Raw genomic sequence first — 21,276 nt, 5'->3', positions numbered from 1 at the left:
TCAGGGTCTTTTCAAATGAGTCAGCTCTTCACATCAGGTGGCCCAAGTATTGGAGTTTCAGCTTCAACATCAGTCCTTCCAATAAATACCCAGGACTGATCTCCTTTAGGATGGACTGGTTGGATCTCCTTGCAGTCCAAGGGACTCTCAAGAGTCTTCTCCAACACCACAGTTCAAAAGCATCAATTCTTCAGCGCTCAGCTTTCTTTATAGTCCAACTCTCACATCCATACATGACCACTGGAAAAACCATAGCCTTGACTAGTCAGACCTTTGTTGGCAAAGTAATGTCTCTGTTTTTTAATATGCTATCTAGGTTGGTCGTAACTTTCCTTCCAAGGAGTAAGCGTCTTTTAATTTCATGGCTGCAATCACCATCTGCAGTGATTTTGGAGCCCAGAAAAATAAAGTCAGGATGCTCAACTCTAACAGACAGTGTCCATGGTAGCCAAGGAGCCTATAGGTAACACTCAAGTCCTTGGAGACTGAGATGCACTCCCATTCCTGGAGTTCTCAGACAGATGTTGGTGGGACCCCCTGCGGTTTCTTATTAACACTGACAACCATTCCAAAGAGACCCTAATTAATATTCCCAACATTTGCACTTTGAGCTAATTACATCTAATATTTAATTAAGATCATCGTTCTTCCTATGGAATTATTTTTCACCTTCAAAGGGCTTTGGAGATGTCTTTCTTTTCTCTCTAGTGATGCTCCTGGATTCTTAGCATGGTTGAAAAGAATTTTCTGGAAAAAAATATATTCACCTTGTGCTTGCATGCTAAGTCACTTCAGTCATGTCCGATTCTTTGCAACCCTAAGGACTGTAGCGCACCAGCTCCTCTGTCCATGAGATTTTCCAGGCAAGAGTACTGGAGTGTGTTGCTGTGCCCTCCTCCAGGGGATCTTCCCAACCCAGGGATCAAACCTGTGTCTCTTATATCTCTGGCTTTGGCAGGTAGGTTCTTTACCACTACCGCCACTTGGGAAATCCATATTCACATTAAGGGCATCTTTTCCACTCCGGGTCAAGACATGTCTTAAGTCACCTGAACATGCTCCAGGGAGGGGAGTGGGGGGAAATGAGGGGAAGCTGAAGTCAATTTCATGTTGGTGCTGGGGACAGGCAACAATTATCCAGAGCATGCTGACTAGACATTCTCTGATTTACAGAAGCTCCCTTCATCCCTCTGTGCTGTGCTTAGCTGCTCAGTTGTGTCTGACTCTTTGCTACCCCATGGACTGCAGCCTGCCAGACTCCTATATCCATGGGATTCTCTAGGCAAGAATACTGGAGTGGGTTGCCATGCCCTCCTCCAGGGGCTCTTCCCAACCCAGGGATCAAACCCAGGTCTCCAAAATTGCAGGCGAATTCTTTACTGTCTGAGGATCATCCCTCTCCTCTAATGCCAAATGCCTGCTTTTCCCAAATAAGTGGAATGATCAGAGATGCTGATGTTTCCTGAGTCAGGGTGCTTGTGGGGGTATTGAGTTGACAGTGGAGGGTGATTTTGCCTTGCATGTACCTCCACATCATCCCTGAGGCTGGGAAAGATTGAGAGCAGGAGAAGAAGGGGATGACAGAAGATGAGATGGTTGGACGGCATCACTGACTCAATGGACATGAGTTTGAGCAAACTCTGGGAGACAGTGAAGGTCAGGAAAGCCCGGCGTGCTGCAGTCCACGGGGTCGCAACTTAGTGACTGAACAACCACATCATCGGAGGGAGGGGCTTCAAGTGATTTTGCAACCCTAGCATCTGATTTTCAATGCCTGGACTTCCCTGGGTTACTGCTGAATACACAAAAGGGAAGAAAAAGATGCCAAGACCTCATGTTTTCCAACACACCCTTGGCTGCTGCAGAACTGGGTAGAAATTTGAAATCAAGACCATCTATTAGGATAAATGGAAAAGAAACTTCTTTGTCCTCCTGGGCCAAACCTCAATTAGAACAGCAACTCAACAGCAGCCAGATGACGTGGGAACCACCCCACCCCCCTCATTCCCCGAAACACCCTGGTGGGTAGTTTGCACTCCAGTTACAGAGAGAAAAATGGGTTATTAAAATGCAACCAAGTCTGATTCACCAAAGGAAAAAAAAATGCCATTTCAATTTAAATATTTTACTGAAGCATGAAATAGCCAGGATATTATTGCTATTTTAAGACAAATACCGTAATCTGACCATTAGCATAGTGTGTGGACTTTGCTGCTTGCCAGCATTCAGTGAGACACCCCTCAAATACAAGGAGAATTTCCTGGGTCGCTGAAACATCCCACACCCTTAATTTTCTCAGGAGGCAGAGCCGGAGAGAAAACGGGAGGTGCTTTTTTTTTAAATATTTTGGTGGGGTTTTGTTGTTGTTAGACATCCCCTTCTCCCGGGCACAGTCCTGAATGGTTTAATAAAGTAGTTTGGGGAAACTAATAAATGAACCAAGATTGGCAGCCCACCGGACTTGGCAAAATATTTTGGCTCACCATCTAATGCTAAGCACATTTCAACTGCAGAAAAGAGTCCTTACGTGGCAGAGCACGGAATGGATTTATTCTTTTCACCGTGAACTGTCTGACTTCTACTGAGGGGGAAAAGTGCCTGCCAAGGTGGACTTTAAGTATTTTTCTTTCTCGTCTCTGTGTGTGTTTTCCCAGCTCTAATCATCAAACTTCCAGAGCATCCTTTCTCCTTTTGGGTCTGAAATTTACCCATTTCCAGTCCCTATCTCGTCCCCTCAAACCTCTTCTGGCCTAAACACCGCCCCTCTAGTAAAGAAATGTACGGGAATGGTTCAGTCCTCCTAAACCAATTGATTACACCTTTCCACACCGCCTGAAAAAGCGGTGTCTCCCGCCCTGGGACCTACGCCTCCCACCAACTCCAACTCGAGAAAGGAAACTGTCCCTTCTCAGCTGCCTGCAGTTCTCCGTCCTGCTGACAGTTTGGTCGACTTGAGTTTCTCAGCCCGGTCTGTTCTACTTCTCTGGCAAGAAATTGCGCATATTCAGAGAAAAAAGCCTCCAGTGCTGGACCGAAAAGAACTGCAACTGCATCATACCCCTGGGGGTACTGGAATCAAAGAAGGGAAATGCAAAACTACGTCATTAACCTGCGGGTTCGAAGACCAGCTCAGTTATTACACATCAAGCAGAAAAGCCCATGCACACACACGCACACACACACACACACACACACTTGGCTGAATTCCTCTCCTCTCCCTCCCGGCATGATTCAAGGAGCAAAATCCACATCACACAGAGAGTAACACAGACTTCATACCAAGAAAGGCTTCCGCTCCATTCAAAGCACAGTTTCGAGCGCAACAGAAGAATGGGGGACGTGTACCTGCTGTACCATCCTGCTTCCCTTCTCCTCCATAAACTTAGCAGCTGTGCCAGTGCCACGCCACAGAGCATCTGGCAGGAGAGAACCTCGATGAGGAGCGAGGGTGTGTGCGCTGTGCAACGCGGGGACGGCGGGGGTGCGGGAGGAGGGGGGGCCAGGGCCGCCCGGCTGACCTCCTCCTCAACATCTGACTGCTCCCCAAACCAGCCCCAGAGGGGACTCCTTCCTTGAGCTGATCCATCAATCACAGCCCGCCCCTCCTCTGGCCCTTGCTCTCCCTTTCCGAGTGTACACTGAGCAGATGATTATATAGACGAGGAAGGGAAAAAAAAAAAAGAAAGAAAACCCACACAGCGCTCGACTACATTAATAGCTGTTTAAAAAACATTAGAAATGCTATCCTCTGCACCGCCCGGAGCTGGAATTTTTCATTACTAAACTAAATATATGGTATGCAAGCAAACTTAGGAATTCCACCGGGAAGCTCGAGCGACTCTCCTATTTTTGTTTTATATTTTCAAGAGGGGATGGGCGGGGGTGGGGGGAATGCCAAAAGGAGAAGGGGAGGAGAGGGAAGAGGGATGAAGACAGAGCTCGAAGAGATAAGAGAGATGGTGATGGATACGTTTTTTAAAAACACACCCTGAGAACACTGCAGATAAATGTATAACAAAGCTGAGTGGTTAACTGTAAATTGATCTTAAAATACTGTCAGGGGCGAGTGTGTGGAAGATGCTCAGGCCTGGCTCCTTGGCAGCCTCTCTGCGTGATCTCAGGCAAGTTGTTGCAATGCCCTGGGCTCCAGTTTTTTGTGTTTTTTGTTGTTGTTGTTTTTGCTTCTGTTTAATGGGGAACATGATGAGTGACTTCACAGGGTAATTGTGAGAAGATCATGATAAAAATCAAATCACGGGAAAACAAACACGCACGGCGCCCTGCCTCAGAGGATGCGCTAGATAAACAGCTTCATTCATCACATTCAATAACGTGGTGAGCGAAATCCAAAACCATCTTTGTCCCCGAGGACCTAACAGGAAGGACCTGCAGTAGGCTCTGAAGAAAAGGAACCCACCTTTGACCACAGAACCCCAGTTGATGATCAAGGGCATGAAGGAAAATCAGAGCCTCTTGTTTTTCTCGTCTTGAACTTCTGTCTCTTCTAAGTTCATTTTTTTTTCTTGTTTCCCAATGAGCAAAAATAAAACCTCATACAAAATCCCCTGTGATTTCAATGCCAAATGCTGCCTCTTTATTTAAAGCTGCAAATACTTTGTTCTTCCTTTATTATTAAAACTACAACCACCGCAGTGAAATGTCAACACAATCTCAGTTTTTATTTAGTCATGTCTTTCTGGCTTGCCCAAGGAGAGGTTTCAAGAGACCCATCCACTCTGCATGGACAGCCGCTTATCACTGAGACGCCTGCTTGGAAAGGAGAGATCTCGCTACACTGGAGGGAATGGATGAGGTTTCTGAAGTGATTAAACTTGTAATTAAATTGTATAACAGAGGAGGAGGTGAGGGCGGAGAAGGCTGCCCGGAAGAATTCCACTTTCCTGCTGATCTGTTGGTGGTGCTAGTTCAGGGAGCCCCTGGGTGGTTTTTTTTTTTTTTTAAATTCCCAGCTTCCCAGGGTTGGAAAGAAAATCTGGATAAACAGTATTTGTGCCATTCTTACAGTCCTATTTCCAATCACAGTCTGGGGATGTGATTATTAATTAATTAATTAATTAATGTAGGATGAAATTAAGCAGCCCTTGATGGGGAAACTGTGGAAACAGTGTCAGACTTTATTTTTGGGGGCTCCAAAATCACTGCAGATGGTGACTGCAGCCGTGAAATTAAAAGACGCTTACTCCTTGGAAGAAAAGTTATGACCAACCTAGATAGCATATTCAAAAGCAGAGACATTACTTTGCCGACTAAGGTCCGTCTAGTCAAGGCTATGGTTTTTCCTGTGGTCATGTATGGATGTGAGAGTTGGACTGTGATAAAGGCTGAGAACCGAAGAATTGATGCTTTTGAACTGTGGTGTTGGAGAAGACTCTTGAGAGTCCCTTGGACTGCAAGGAGATCCAACCAGTCCATTCTGAAGGAGATCAGCCCTGGGATTTCTTTGGGAGGAATGATGCTAAAGCTGAAACTCCAGTGCTTTGGCCACCTCATGCGAAGAGTTGGCTCATTGGAAAAGACTCTGAAGCTCGGAGGGATTGGGGGCAGGAGGAGAAGGGGACGACAGAGGATGAGATGGCTGGATGGCATCACCGACTCGATGGACGTGAGTCTGAGTGAACTCTGGGAGTTGGTGATGGACAGGGAGGCCTGGTGTGCTGCAATTCATGGGGTTGCAAAGAGTCGGTCGCGACTGAGCAACTGAACCGACCGAGCCGACTCAGGTTCCTTGGGATTCCCTGGTAGCTCAGTTGGTAAAGAATCCAGTCTGCAGTGTAGGAGACCAGGGTTCGATTCTTGGGTTGGGAAGATCTGCTGGAGAAGGGATAGGCCACCCACTCCAGTATTCTTGGGCTTCCCTGGTGGCTCAGCTGGTAACGAATCCATCTGCAATGCAGGAGACCAGTGTTCAATCCCTGAGTCGGGAAGATCCCCTGAAGAAGGGAAAGGCTACCCACTCCAGTATTCTGGTCTGGAGAATTCCACGGACTAGACAGTCTATGGAGTTGCAAAGAGTCGGACATGACTGAGCACCTTTCACTTTCACTCAGGTTCCTTAAAGGGATGCGTCCACTCCCCTCTCAAAAGCGCAACACCAGAGGACCAGAGCCCCTCCTCAAAGGACTCGCTCGATAGGTGGACTCAGCAGTCATTCTTATGCACCACAAGCTCCTTGTCCAACTAATAACTGAAGAGCTAAACTTCTGTTCTTCAGTCAAAGGGGTCTTGCTTTCTCCTAGAAAGCAAAAAGTGTGAGACCAAGACAGAAAGATTCCCTGGTGTTCTGGGAAGTGACAGAGAAAATGCAAAAACCCAAAACACAAAAAAGTCAAAACACTCAACAGAGGAGAGTGTTTTAGGTGGAGACAATCAGAGTGATGTAATAGGACATTACTCTTCAGCCCACGAGCCGTCAGGTCACTTAGGGGTGGTCCTACAGAGCCAGATGCTAAAACTCCACCCCAGACCCATCGGCTTAAAGTCTCTGAGGGTGGGTGGGAGCCAGCCTTGGGCGCTGTGTAAAGGTGCCTCAGACTATTCTTATACCCAATTTTGGGGTGAAATGTATTGTTTTCAAATTACAGGTGTGATCCCTTGGGATGTACAACTCTGGTGGGGGTTATTGCACCAACATTCTCTAAATGAAATAAACTATACCACACTGGGAAAGGATAGAATAGAATAAGAGAAATGTTTCATGAAACTTTTATGCAGGTGAATTGGGTTGTGATGTAAAATCTTTTATGGATCGCAATAAAATAAGTAAAATAAAAAACTCTATGCTGGGTAATTTCCCTGTTGGTTACCATCTAACTTTTTATTGGTGCTGTGACTACGGGGTTGGAGACAAATGCCGAAAAATCAGAAACTCAATGGTGGAACTATTGTGTATCCCATTTCCTCGTTTATTAACATAAATCAAAAATGTTCTCCTTCCTAAAAAAAAAAAAACAAACAAAAAACCAAAATATTCTCCTTCCTGATGAGGCTCTTGTGATGCTTTAGGGATCAAATCTATGGGAATGTGTTTCGTAATGTAGAAAGTCCTTGAGCATATATATCCACTGTAGGGATGAAATCGGTCCCCTTTCTAGTCCAGCAAAGTTCTTTCTTCTCTGAAAAACACGTGGGCAGGTGTGTTGGATTCATTCTACTGTGTGCCAGGCACTTTAATCCCCATAACCACCCCCTCCAAGAGATAGATATTATGGTCTTTTTAAAGGTAAGAACACCGAGGCTCCAAACAGGTAAAAAAATATTTCCCACTATGGGAGTTCGTAAATTTGATAAATGGTGGACCCCAGAACTTGAACCTGATTTGGTGTTATTGAAGAGTTCCTGTCACTGAATCCATGCTAAGGTGACGATGGAGATGATATCAATGATAAAGAGGATGGGGATGATGATGGTGGTGGTGATGATAAAGACGGAGATGAAGGTGGTGATGAAGAAGATGATGGTATAGCAATGATGGCGGTCGTGATGAAGATGATGATGATGGTGATGAAGAAGATGGTGGTGATGAAGATGATGGTGGTGATGAAGATGATGATGGTGGTGATGAAGATGATGGTGGTGATGAAGAAGATGATAAAGATGCAGAGGAAGGTGGTGATGAAGATGATGGTACAGAGATGATGGTGGTGATGAAGATGATGGTGGTGATGAAGATGATGGTGATGATAAGAAAACTTTTCTTGAGTACTAACTATGTACTAGTCACTGTTCTAAGCATCAAAGATACAAAATTGAACAAAGCAGCTTTGCCTGTATTATCATATTTGATAAGAACCCAGTGTGGCACCTACCACCATTCTCTTTTTAAGCGAGGTGGAGTTATCGGGTCGGCCATAAGGTTCATTCAGGTTTTTCATAACATCTTACAGAAGAACCCAAATGAACCTTTTGGCCAATCCAGTACTTCCTGCTACTCACACAACTAGAAGAAGCTAGTTACCCAAATCCATCAGACTCCTAAGCCCCACATCCTTAAACACTTGGAGATGGGTACAAAGCTGACCTCCAGGTCAGCTTACAAACTGATCTTATAGTTTGTAAGGTGAGTATACAAACCTTGTTTCCTAACTACATGAGCTTACCAGGAAAAAAAAAAAAAAAAAGAATCTCTGGAACAAAGAGCTCTGAAATTGCTCTGGGACCATAATTCACAAAAAACCAACAAACAACCACGATAACAGGAATCCATGTCACAGATTGGAGAGAAAGCAATTTGTTTCATTTCACTTTCCCAGCCTCCGCAGGGATGCACAGAGGAGAGGCCAGGAGCCACCTTGCCGTGGCTGAAAGCCCCAGCCCCAGAAACACGAAGCAAGGGAGGCGGGGCAGATTTGCGAAGGTGAGGTGTCACGCTTACAAAACATTCCCTCCTGACTTTCCATGCGGAGCCACAGAAGGCAACGGACAGGCTGTTTTTCTCAACTCCTTAAAAGTTAGGGACAATCAAATATTTATGGCACTTGGTGTTAATCAGTAGCCTTGACTTGGTGGCTTAGGTGGTATTTCCAAAGAGAAACGTGCTTGTGTCAAAAAAAAAAAAACAAAAAAATTAGCCTCTGGAGCAAGTAAAGTTCCCAGCCAAGAGTCTCGGGCACTTAAGAACAGGGGCTTTCTTATCCTGCTCACTGCATCCACAGGGTCTTAGAGGACCCTAACTTGTCCTTTAAAATCCTTGTCAAAGTCTGACATGATGTACACTTTGATTTTGACATTATGTGTATTTTTACATTACGTATATTGGGTTGGCCAAAAACTTTATTTGGGTTTTCCTGTAAGACTGCAGTCCTCATCAAGGACTGGTTTCGTGAAAGACAATTTTTCCAGGGATCAGGGAGGGAAGGGGTATGGTTTTGGGATGATCAAGCGCATTCCATTTACGGTGCACTTTATTTCTGTTGGGCTTCCCTGGTGACTCAAATGGTAAAGAATCTGCCTGCAATGCAGGAGACCTGGGTTCGATCCCTGGGTCAGGAAGATCCCCTGGAGAAGGAAATGGCTACCCACTGCAGTATTCTTGCCTGGAGAATTCCAAGGACAGAACAGCCTGGCACACTATACACCATAGGGTCACAAAGGGCTGGACCCGACTAAATGACTAACACTCACTCACTTATTTCTAGTACTATTACATTAGCTCCACCTTGGATCATCAGGCATTAGATCTTGGAGGTTGGGGGACCCTTCTGTAAGATATTATGGTAAAATCTGCAGTTTGAGGTCTGTCTTCAACTAGACTGTAAACTTCACGAGGGCAGGAACACCTGCCATTTTTTTCTCACCACTGTTGCCTGGAGCATCTTAAAGAGTGGTACGCACATGCCCATATTCCAAATGTTTTGTCCCTTGAAAAATTCTCAGGTCCCGATGAGAACTAAGATATGCTCTGATTCACCTAGTAACTCAGGGAGCTGAGAAACAAAGTCAAACCATCAAGGGTTGCTCTGCACTGTTGGAAAAAAAAAAATTTCCCTACTGAAATATCCCAACATCATACTGAAAGATTTCTTCTTGGAAAGCCATGCGGCATAGGGTTTCACTTCTCTTGTCTGTGAAATAGCTGTAAATGCCTTATTATTGCCCATTATAAATAAAAAAAAAAAGTACCAGACAGAATAGCAGCTTGTCACTGAGTTCATTCTCAGCATTAGATAACGGTAGCCACTTGATATACATGTCTAACTTCATCTTTACAGGAACTGTGTTTTTACTCAACTTATTTGTTATCAAACCCATTTCACAGATAGAGAAGCAAACAGTTTCTGGAAGCTGGTAAATGGCAGATGTATGCTCACTCACTCACTCGTGCCGAGCTCTTTGTGGCCCCGTGGCCTGTAGCCCCCCAGGCTCCTTTGGCCATGCACTTTTCCAGGCAAGAATACTGGAGGGGGGTTGCCATTTCCTCCTCCAGGAGATCCTCTTGACCCAAGGATCGAACCCGCGGCTCTTGTGTCTCCTGTACTGGCTTCCTTCCCAGTGAGCCACCAAATGTCAGAGGCAGACCTCAAATCCACATCTTTCTCCAAAGCTGAGGTTCCTTCAAGGATGCTCTGGTTGGCCTTTTTGTTGGCCAAGATGAGCATTGATATCTGTAAGGGTTATGGTAGAACTATTTCAATCACAAATTATTTTCTGAAGTATTCTAGCCAAAGTCAGAAGCTACCAAAAAGGCATGAGATCTTGTTCTTGGCATCTCAAGATCCAGAACCCAAGAGGGGTTAGTAGTGTTAATGATGATGATGGCGAGTATAACATTATTAACAAGAATATAATTGGAAGGGCTTTCCTGGTGGCTCAGTAGTAAAGAATCCACCTGCCAATGCAGGCAACAGAGTTTGGATCCCTGATCTGGGAAGACCCCACGTGCCACAGAGCAACTGAGTCTGTGTGCCACAGCTATTGAGCCAGTGCTCTAGAGCCTGGGAGCTGCTACTACCGAAGCGCATGCATCCTAGAGCCCAAGCTCTGCAGCAAGAGAGGCCACTGGAATGAGGAGCTTGCTCACTGCAACTAGAGAGTAGCCCCTGCTTGCCCCTAGAGAAAAGTCTGTGCAGCAATGAAGAGCCAGGACAGCCAAAAATAAAAATAAATAAATAAGGATATAATTAGAATGGCTCTCAACATACGCATCTGTTGCCCTAAGGGTTGTATAAATGTAACTCCCTCAATGTACTCCACAGCCTCCATCATTATCTTCATTTTATAGATGGGCAGCTTTGAAAGACTATGCAAATAATCTGAGATCACCCCCAGAGGCAGGATGAAAATCACAGTTTGACCAATCTAATTCGGATGGCAAAGCAAGAAGCTGAAAAAAAAAAAAAATCAGGCCGGTTGCTCTGTGTTCTTCATCCAGCTTCCCCCAACGTAATCTCTCACACAACTATAGGAAACTGTCAAAACCAGAAACTTGACTTTGCAGGACCACGTTCATGGCTGCAAACACAAAGGGAATTTAGGGCAGCAAAAGTTCAGCCATCCCCTTTTGCATCAATGGCATGGCCTCATTGTCATTGCCACGCATCCCTGAGTGCCAGTCGGAGCTGCCCACCACCGTCCCAGATAGAGTGGTGCAGACAGAAGAGCAGATGAACTAATTGACAATTGAACCAAGCAAATAAATATTAGCAGACACTGTTTCCATAATGGAAGGAACAGATCAACACATTTTAACTCATCATTCCACAAAGACCCTTCATCTCCTGGGTATGGAGGAAACCTTCAATCCACAATCGAACTCCTTTCACAAGGAGCTACTTTCTAAAGAAGGGGGAAAAAAAGAAAAGTTCTCGCCACCACCACCAGGGTAACATCAGCATCAAATTTCTATCCAAGATGAATTTCAAAGACTTGCACCATTGCTAATATTACTACATTTAACCATATTCACAACAAGAAAAGAATGTTTTGTGTTCCCCTACACAGCTTGCTTACAGTTACCCTGCAGATATGACTTGGGATAATATTACTGTGCTACTTACTCCATTTTAGCTATCAAGGGGATTCTCTGCCTGAATCTAAAATAGGAAACTAATAGATGTGGTGTAAGACAACTTTCTCTGTAAGAGAGGGCATTGCTGTACATACGGCAAGCACCAAGTAGCCCAGAGCAGTGCCAGCTCCACCGTGGATGTTGCTACTTGAAGCAACCTCGCTCACATCACATTATGAAAACTGAATTTTCTACCTATCAGGAAAGTTTATTTCCCAACAACACTAAAGGACATTTCTTCCTTGGTCCTCTCTCAAAGGTGGATCCTAAACATAGCTGAGACAACCCATGACCTTGAGGAGACATGACATTGTTAAGATACAGAAGTTATGTACCCCCTCCACATAACTTATCATGAATTTCCAGAACCAAACCTTTGCGGTTTCCTTTTTTATTTTTTTTGGTGTTTTCAGTTATCCAATCTCCCTTGTTGTTGCAGTCGCTAAGTTGTGTCCGACTCTTTGTGACCCCATGGACTGCAGCATGCCAGGCTTTCCTGTCCTTCACTATCTCTCAGATAGTGAAGAGTTTGCTCAGACTCATGTTCATTGAGTCAGTGATACCATACAAACATCTCATCCTCTGTCATCCCCTTCTCCTGCCCTCAATCTTTTCCAGCATCAGGATCTTTTCCAATGAGTCTTTTCCAATCTCCCTAGGTGGCTATTATGAGCCTCTCCAAAGAATGTAAATTCCTTCAAGGCAGGGACTTGCCATCTTCATCTTTAACACTTCCCTCTTTTTCTTCCGTCCTTTGTAATCAGGTGTTTGACATGATAAATATCTGTTGGCTTGCATTCACCTTACTTGTAGAAAGATGTCTAATCTGGTTAAGGCAACAGGCAAAGATGATAAAATACGACCTTGTCTTTCATTGTGCGTTGCATAAGTTTTAGCCTCTAATAGTTTGCCAACTTGAAAAAAAGGCTGTCACAAAATGAATTATACTTGGATTTGGAAGAAATGAAATTAGGAGAGACTGCCAGAAAGCAAGGGCAATGAACTATTCAAATAGGCAAGAACTTGATATTCACGCCATTGTTTCAGTAGCAAAGTACTGGGCATCTTTGGTATGGCAGGTCCTCTGCTAGCTTCAGGGGCCACAGTGGTGACAAGGATTCACGCAGCCCAGAAACCTCTGCAGCTCTAAGTTGGCAGAAGTCACAGAATAACCCAGGAATGTACAGTTTGATGGGGTATGTGCCATAAGAAGAGAAATATACAGAGCTAAGAGAACTCGCCAATCCCCTATGGTTTATCAGGGAGGGCTTTCCAGAAGAATTGATGTTTAAACTTCGAGTTGAAGGGTGAGTACAAAATAGCCAGATGGTATGAAACAGGTTGATAAAATCATGCGTGGAAAGGCCAGTTTAATGCTGCAGAAGGAGGAAATAGCTCATACCTGGGGTGGCAGAATCAATGGAAACGAAGTAAAAGAAAGTGGTGAGGTTATTTTCAGAGCCATGGGTGAGCTGAGATAGAGACCTGGAGGCTACTGGATTGTAAGGCCCTTGAGGGAAGAGGCCTGAATTATCTGGGCCCTTGAGGGAGGGTCTGCATTACTGAGTATTGTCTTCCCAGGAGTGTTTGAATGGCATGCATAGAGTAGATGCTGAGAAACATCTTGGCAAGTCAGAGAGTAAATGCAATGCTGGTAAATAAAGTCAAGGGAAGAGTGAAGAAAAAGAAAAGGGAGGGATCTGATCTTTTAAACTACACTGTTTGATGATACCTTTTCTCTTGAGGAAACTCAAATGTTTGAAACCAAAGAAATAAATCAATAAGTCGGGTGGTCAGTTTAGGTAAATAAATATGACAGAGTTTATCACTCTCACCATAGACATCATCACAGTTGCTTAGCCAAGAATACAATGTAAAGGCTTCTGGGAGCATTCAAACAGGGTCTGTTTGAACCTCCATACCACATTGGAAAGTACGTAGGATGGGTACCATATATACTCATTTAACAGAAGAGAAAGTTGAGGCCAAGTAACTCAGTGACATGCCCAAGTTCAGACAGCAAACACATTCTAGCTGAGATCTGAACTCTAGATATACTTCCATTACATTACACGGCTTCCTAAATTTTTCATCTATATGGCCCAAATGTCTGGCTATATCAACAGACTTGATTGCATGATGCATTTCTGGGTTTCCTCCATCCTCATTTCATAAACTTTTATACAGAGAATAAGAAATAAACAGGGCCAGTATGACAATTGAAATTCCCATCAGAACAAAGGGGAGATAAAACTTTATTGGCTTTACAAATTCAATACAATCCAACTTGGCATGAACATGCCAGTATTGAAGTTATTGCTATTTGTAAAAGAGTAAGTCAAGAGAGCAAGAGTACTGGAGTGGGGTGCCATTGCCTTCTCTGAAGTCAAGAGAGACTGAAAACAAAGAACTCCATTTTCCTAAGTGAAGAACCAAGTTCAGTAACTGGTGCTGCCCCAACACAAGGGCCTCTTGAACCCTGGACCTTCAAACAAAGCACCAATGGAGACTGGAAAACCTTGAATTCTTTACATATGTTTGGTCAGTGCACGAGTATTTTCCTATAGCTAAAGATGTGTGATGTTTTAAGGATATCTGCCTCCATGAATGCTGAGCCGAGAACAGCACACAGTTTGGAGTAAAACAGGGCTGGACTGATTTAAAGAAGAGGTTTTGCAAAATGTCAAGGTGGATCCAAGGAGGAGAGTGAAATTTTGAAAATATGGAAGAAGTTCACCTTATTTGTATATAAGAGAGAATTTGCCTAATGATAAGACATTTTATTTAGATACAACAGTGTGTAAGTCTGGCCAAATAAAGTGTGTGATCACTCTGTGTACAAATGAAGATACTCAAGTTAATTTATCTGAACACTTCTGAGGTAGTTTTAGCTAGGACACTAAGGCTGATAGAAGTGAAGTACTTTTAATTCAAAAGACCTTCCAGCAGCATATGTAAATATTTTCAAATGCGATAACTGCAAAGCAGGTGCCTTTGCAGAGTGGAACTGCCCATCAATAACATTCATCCTCTTCACGTCCAGTTTTCCTTGTTTGATTTTTAACCTGCCTATCTTTTTTCAGACAAAATGGAATATGCTTGGGACCCACCCAGAGTAGACAAAAAGACGGTCCTTATAGTCAAGTATTATTGACTCATGGATCTGATTTAGGTTTAATGAACATATGCTGTTATAATGAACACGTGGTGTTACAGGTTGAATTGTGTTCTCCCCATTAACTTTTTGAATTTCTCGCCCCCTCTATCTCACAATGTGACCTTACTTAGGAGTGGAGTCACTCACTCCTTAAGATCTGTCCAGGCGTCTGTCTTGTGGTCCCACCCCAGTCTGTCCTATTGTGTGGCCGCGAGCCACGTGTGGCCACTGAGCAGCTGGAGTGTAGTAATCAGACATAAGGCGTGTTGCAGGCACAAAATGCACACTGAATTTCAGAGACAAGGTACAAGGAAAAGAATGCAAAATATCTGTCTAATAGTTTTATTTTGATTCCAGGTTGAAATGATAATACTTTGGAGACACTGGATTAAATAAAACATTTTCAGGTATTGTTGAGACGTACTGGGTTGAATAAAATCTTGAAATTAAATTTACCTGTTTCTTTTTACTGAGTTTAATGTGACTACCAGAATTACAAAAAAAAAAAAAAAGTCTATGTGTGGCTTATATTATCTTTCTGCTGGTCCATGGTGGTGATACCCATTGGTTCAAGTGTTATATAGAGCTGGGGTGGATTTATGTTTGTCATTGACTAAATGATGGGCATAGTGGCTCAGCAGTAAAGAATCCGCCTGCAGCGCAGGAGACGTGGGTTCGATCCCCGGGTCAGAAGGATCCCCTGGAGAAGGAAATGGCAACCCGCTCCAGTATATTGCCTGGAGAAATCCCATGGACAGAGGAGCCTGGTGGGCTACAGTCCATGGGGTTGCAAGAGTCAGACACAACTTAGCAATTAAGCCACCACCAACTGAGGGGCAGAACTAGGAGTGAACTCAGACCATTGAAATATGAAGCCCTTGCACCTTTACAATACCAAGCTACCTTCTTGGCACCAAAGGAAAACGGCTTCAGAAACAACCTTGTTGAGAGGAATCCAGAAGAGGGAAGTCTGATTCCTACACCACCCCCAACTCCATCTTTGTGATGTTAAAATCCTTCACTTTCCCTGACCCTTTCTGCACAATTTCAGCATCAACCCCAAGACAGCCTTCACAGAAGGCTGCATCTGAACAGAACATAACTTTCACTTTACCAAATCCGACAAAGCTTCCCAAGGCTCTTGAGAATCTGTCTAAAGTACCTGTTTGGGGACAGGCGAGGTAAAAGACTTTTAAAAGCTTGTTTTAACTCTGTGTGAAATCAACTGACTAATATTTATACTGGGCAGCTTTCTGCAAAGATGAAATAAACTCTTTACAAATAGCCTACAGACATTCACTGTGTGTGTGAGGTCAGGGAAGAACCTTGAACATGCTCCAGTATGCAACATGCTTAAGGCATGAGCAGACAGTCTGAGTTCGTTCTTGTTCTGCAAGGTTATCCTTGTCTTTGATCAGAAAGGAACCAGTTCTTCTTTAAACCTCATAGACACGTGGTGTTGCTCTCATTCATTCATTCATTCAGTCAGTCAGTCACTCAAGATGTATTTCCTGCCTGTGTCTTTGGCACAGAGAGATGCCCAAGGACACTTTGATTCAGTGTGCCTGGCTCCTGGTGGGCTCAGGATCAGCATTTGTGTTTGTATGAATGTAAAATGGGCTTCCCAAGTGGCGCTAATGGTAAAGAACTCATCTGCCAAGGCAGGAGAGATAAGAGCAGTGGGTTTGATCCCTGGGTGGGGTAGATCTCCTGGAGAAGGCAATGGCAACCCACTCCAGTATTCTTGCCTGGAGAATCCCATGGAAAGAGGAGTCTGCTGGGCTACAGTCCATGGGGTCGCACAGAGTCAGACACGATTGAAATGACTAAGCGTGCGCATGAATGTAAAATACATTCAGGCGTGAGAAACCTGTCTCTTCTCAAGTGGAGATTTAAAAGATGGATAAAGATAGATGCAGGAAAATCAACAATTAAAGCAAATTTCATGGATTTTTAAGAGTCTACATGCATATGATTACGGGAGCCAGAGTGGAAGCATCCCAGTTCAGAGATGGAAGGTGTAGCAAATGCTTCTAGAAGGATATGATGGAGATGAGTCTTAAAGGAGAAGTTGGAGTGAGTTAGGGGGAATCTAAAACAGAGGAAAAGCATGGAGATCAGGGAAAGAAAGAACACAGAGAAGACTCCTATGAGTGAAGTATGTGGGCGGTGGGGATTCAGCAGAAACTGGAGCTAGAAATGAGGTTGCAGATATACAGACAAGAAAAGGGAATGTCAGATAAAGTAGTTTGCATTTGATTCCTTAAGTAATGAGAAGCCATTGAAGAGTTCCAGGAATGGGGATGGAATGGTCAGATCTGGGATATAGAAAGAGTATTCTGACCACTGAACAGCTAATGCACTGGAGAAAAATGATGGAGACAGGGAAGAGCAAAGATGACCGCAGTCAACCACAAATGAAAGGACAAAGCAGGGGCAGAGATGGAGCAGGGCAGATGGAATCAGGGACCCACTCCCCAAGCTACTTTTCTGCATCGGTAAGGATGCTAATGGCTCTAATCTTCATGTGTGCCATATTTCTCGGGTCCAGTGCAAACTCACTGATGTTTACATTTTTATTTTAATAGGACTCTAAAGACCACAATCTCTGCTCACCATGAGAAAGAGATGTGGAGTAATTATATGAAAGGTGGAAACTGTTTTTCTGTTCCGTTGTCTTTGTCACAAGAATGCTGAAGTGGTCAAATTAAAGAAGCAAAACTTCTATCTAGGATTATGCTGTTGGACTAGAAATACATTCAAGCAAAACAAGGCCTACTATGAACTTTACATGCACCAAGCTCTTGAGTACAGGTTATGGGAAAAAATGTTAATGATGATGATGACAATTAATAAAGCCCTTCATATTGCATACCCATTAAATCCTCATAAGGACTCTGAGTAATATATTATCTCCATTTGACAGATGAGAAAACTGAGGCTCAATCAACGAATGACTTATTCACAGCCACACTGCTCTTAAGAGCTACAGCCAGAATATGACTCCAGCCTGGGGTCTTTCTACTACTCTATATTCTATAGGCTTTCTCTGGGCATCTTCTTTAGTGGTCTTCCCTTTCTATGGGGTCCTTTATTAATAATCTAGAGGATTGAAAAATAATTATCAATGAAGAGTATCAATGAGCTTCTGCTAGTTTTCCAAGAAATTGTCTGCTGTCTTTGAGGGAACAGAGAAAGAATAAAAGAAGATAGCATGATTCCCAGTACTAAACAGCTTAAAGTCTGGGAAGGGGAACCATTTGCTGAGTTCTAAAATACAAGCCAAGGATGTCCCTGGTGGTCCCGTGGCTAAGATTTTGAGCTTCCAATGCAGGGGACCTGAGTTCGATCCCTGGTCAGGGAACCAGATCCCACATGCCACAATGAAGACTTCACATGGTGCAACAAAAGATCCTGTGTGCCACAGCCAAGACTCGGCATGGCCAGATAAATAAGTGAAAAAATAATAAGTATTTTTTTTTAAAAAAAGAGTCCTCCTCTTCCTCATACAAGAGAGGAAGACACCTTTTAAAAATTCAGCCCACCTCTGAAGCCAAAAGGCCTGCTGTGTAAATTCTGATTCTCCCTCTTTAATAAAAATTTTTTTAATTCAGTGTAATTTTAAAGGTTACATTCCATTTACAATTATTACAAATTTTTGGCTATTTTCCCTGTGTTGCACAATATATCCTTGAGCCTGTCCTATATCCAGTAGCTTGTACCTCTTACACCTCCATTCCTTCTTGCCATCACGCCCTCCCCACTGGTAGCTACTAGTTCATCCTCTCCGTTGTCTGCTTCTCTTTTGCTGTATTCACTACTTTGTTGTATTCTTTAGATTCCACATGTAAGTGATAACACGCTGCATTTGTCTTTTTTTCCGTTTGACTTATTTCAGCTATCATAATACCCTCCAAACTCACTGAATCCTGTGTCTCCCTCTTACTAGGTGCTTACTCTTGAGTAAGTAACATGAACTCTGTGCTTTGTCTCTCTCTGGTAAAAGGGGATACTAATAGTGTATCTTTATGGAGTTATCTGTGAAATAAATTAGGCAAAGCATATAAAGTTCCTATCACCATCCTGAAATACATATCCAATTATATTTGTTATAATATTTATGGTATATGGGCTATTATTACCATTACTGTTATTTGAAAGAGATGTAACTTGCATGACAGTGTACAGTGGATGAAGGGACATTTTCCAGAAAACGAAGTAAAGAGTCAAAATCCAGCCTGGGAGGAGACAAGCAGGCTGAGGGAACAGAGAAGAAACTTGACTCATCACACCCACAGTCACACACTAGGCTTGGAAAATAACACACTGGTCCGCGGGGGTAGGAAGGGCACAAAGGATTTCTCGCTGAACTGTGTCTTCCAAGTCTTGAACTGAGCTTCTCTTTTTTAGGCTAAAATGTTGTCTTTTTCTATTTGCATATTGTCTTTCTTTAAATTTATTTTTAATTGGAGGATAATTGCCTTACAATATTGTTTTGGCTCCTGCCATACAACAACTTGAATCAGCCATAAGTATACATATGTCCCCTCCCTCTTGAACCTCCTCCCCACCCCCTCTCACCCCTCGAGGTTGTCACAGAGCACCGGATTGAGCTCCCTGTGTTCTAAAGAAACTTCCCAGTAGCTAGCTATTTTACATACGGTAAGTGTTTCAATGTTACTCTCTCAGTTGGACCCACCTTCTTCCCCTACTGTGTCCAAAGTCTGTTCTCTATTCCTGCCTTGCAAATAGGTTCATTACTACCCTTTTTCTAGATTCCATATATATGCATTAATATACAAAATTTGTATTTCTCTTTCTGACTAACTTCACTCTGTATAACAGGCTCTAAGTTCATCCACTTCACTAGAACCAACTCAATTGCATTCATTTTCAAGGCTGAATAATATTCTACTGCTCATACGTACCACAAATTCTTTATCCATTCATCTATTGGATTGAACTTTGATTCTGATTTGTCTGAAGTCGCTCAGTAGGATAGTCACTTATGTGTTCAGCTCTACCAATCGCATACAAACACACTGCTCAAAACCAGAACTGGAGTTGGCAACCACCCGAGTCAGAGAAAATAGAAAGCCAGGCTACAGAGATCACCTCTTGTCCCTTTCAACTATCACAGCCCCCTCCACTCCCTGTTGACGCAGCTAACTCGTGATTCACTGAACTCCCGTTACCCACTCTCAGAGTAGAAATCATTTCTGAGTCAATGTGACTATCTCAGATGAAAAAGGGAACCATTGCTTGTGAGCTTGGTTCTTCAAATACCCCAGGGGTTGACTGGACTCTCTACTTGAGGAGACTGCAAAACTGTAAGAATCCAAATGAAGTGCAAGAATCGAGTGTGATTTTGATCATGACAATCATGATGATAATGAATGTGCTTCCTTCTGCTGCTATAACAAGTCACCAGCGACTTCATGACTTAAAGTAACGCAGCTGTGCTCTCTTAGAGTCCTGGAGGTCAGATGTCTGAAATCAGTGCCACTGACCTAAAGGCAATGTCAGCAGGGCTGGCTCTTTCTGCAGCCTCTGGGGGCAATCTGTCCCCTCGTTGTCTTCAGCATCCAATGGCCACTTGAATGCATGGCCTTCTGGGCCCTTTCTCTACCTTTGAAATATATCACTCCAGCTTCTGCTTCTCCTATCACACTGGTTTTTCCTCCAGCTCCAACACTTCTGCTTCCCTCTTATGCTAAGGACCCTTGTGATTATATTGGGCCCATTGGGATAATGCTGGATAATACTTCTCGGTCAACATCCATCACCTAATCACATCTGTAAAGTCCCTTTTGTCATACAAAGTTAACACAGCAGTGACAGGTTCCAAGGACTAGGGTGCAGATATATTGGGGGGAATAATGTTGAGTCTACCACAGTGATGATATTCTAAGCAAACACTGTCCATTAAAACTTTCCAAGGTGATGGGAACATTTCATATCTGTGCCATCTAATACAGTAACCACCAGCCACATGCAGCTCTTGGGCACCTGAAAGGTGGATAATGTCCTTGGAAAACTGGATTTTAATTTTATTTCATTTAAATTGATTTAAATAGCTACTATTTAAATAGTAGTGACTATTGTATGCAGCAGGGCAGTACTGGGGTGAGCATTAGTCAGCTCCCATTAGGCACCTCCTGGAGGAGGAAATGGCTACCCACTCTGGTATTCTTGCCTGGAGAATCCCATGGACAGAGGAGCCTGGCAGGCTACAGTTAATAGGGTCACACAGGATCAGATAGGACTGAAATGACTTAGCAACAGCAGCAGCAAGGCACCAATAGAATCTGTTCTCTTAGGAAAATAAGGCTAAATAATGATTATTTTAAATTGATGATCTCTCATACATTTACAAACAGTCACATCATTACATTTACTAAAGCAGAGAAGTTGACCTAAGATTTTTTTTTTCTTTTCATTTTTCAGCACCAAGGACAGAAGTACAAAGACTTTTCTGCTTTGACTCCTCTCTGTGAATCTACATTCCTCTTGAATTTTTTACAGATGACTTTTCTAGTATTCTGATTGGTGAATGAATACCAAAGAACTGAATTTTATGCCTGTTTAGCTTACG

At 43.3% G+C, this 21,276-nt stretch overlaps 1 protein-coding gene across 19 annotated transcripts in view; it reads right to left on the bottom strand.

Moving 5' to 3' along the window:
* RBFOX1 (RNA binding fox-1 homolog 1) overlaps positions 1-21,276 on the bottom strand; it is a 1,681,944-nt gene that overhangs the window by 206,295 nt on the left and 1,454,373 nt on the right. The window contains exon 1 of one of the 19 annotated variants that reach the window (XM_040256499.1): positions 1,851-1,855. The exons of the other annotated variants lie outside the window; for them this stretch is intronic. The gene's annotated coding sequence lies outside the window, so the exon portion shown is untranslated. Of the gene's footprint in view, positions 1-1,850; positions 1,856-21,276 lie in introns of those variants that run through there. 19 annotated transcript variants of the gene reach the window in all.

Source organism: Oryx dammah, unplaced genomic scaffold (assembly GCF_014754425.2).
Source record: "Oryx dammah isolate SB20612 unplaced genomic scaffold, SCBI_Odam_1.1 HiC_scaffold_2, whole genome shotgun sequence".
NCBI classification, from domain to species: domain Eukaryota; kingdom Metazoa; phylum Chordata; class Mammalia; order Artiodactyla; family Bovidae; genus Oryx; species Oryx dammah.
This window is presented reverse-complemented; position numbering and strand designations above follow the sequence as displayed.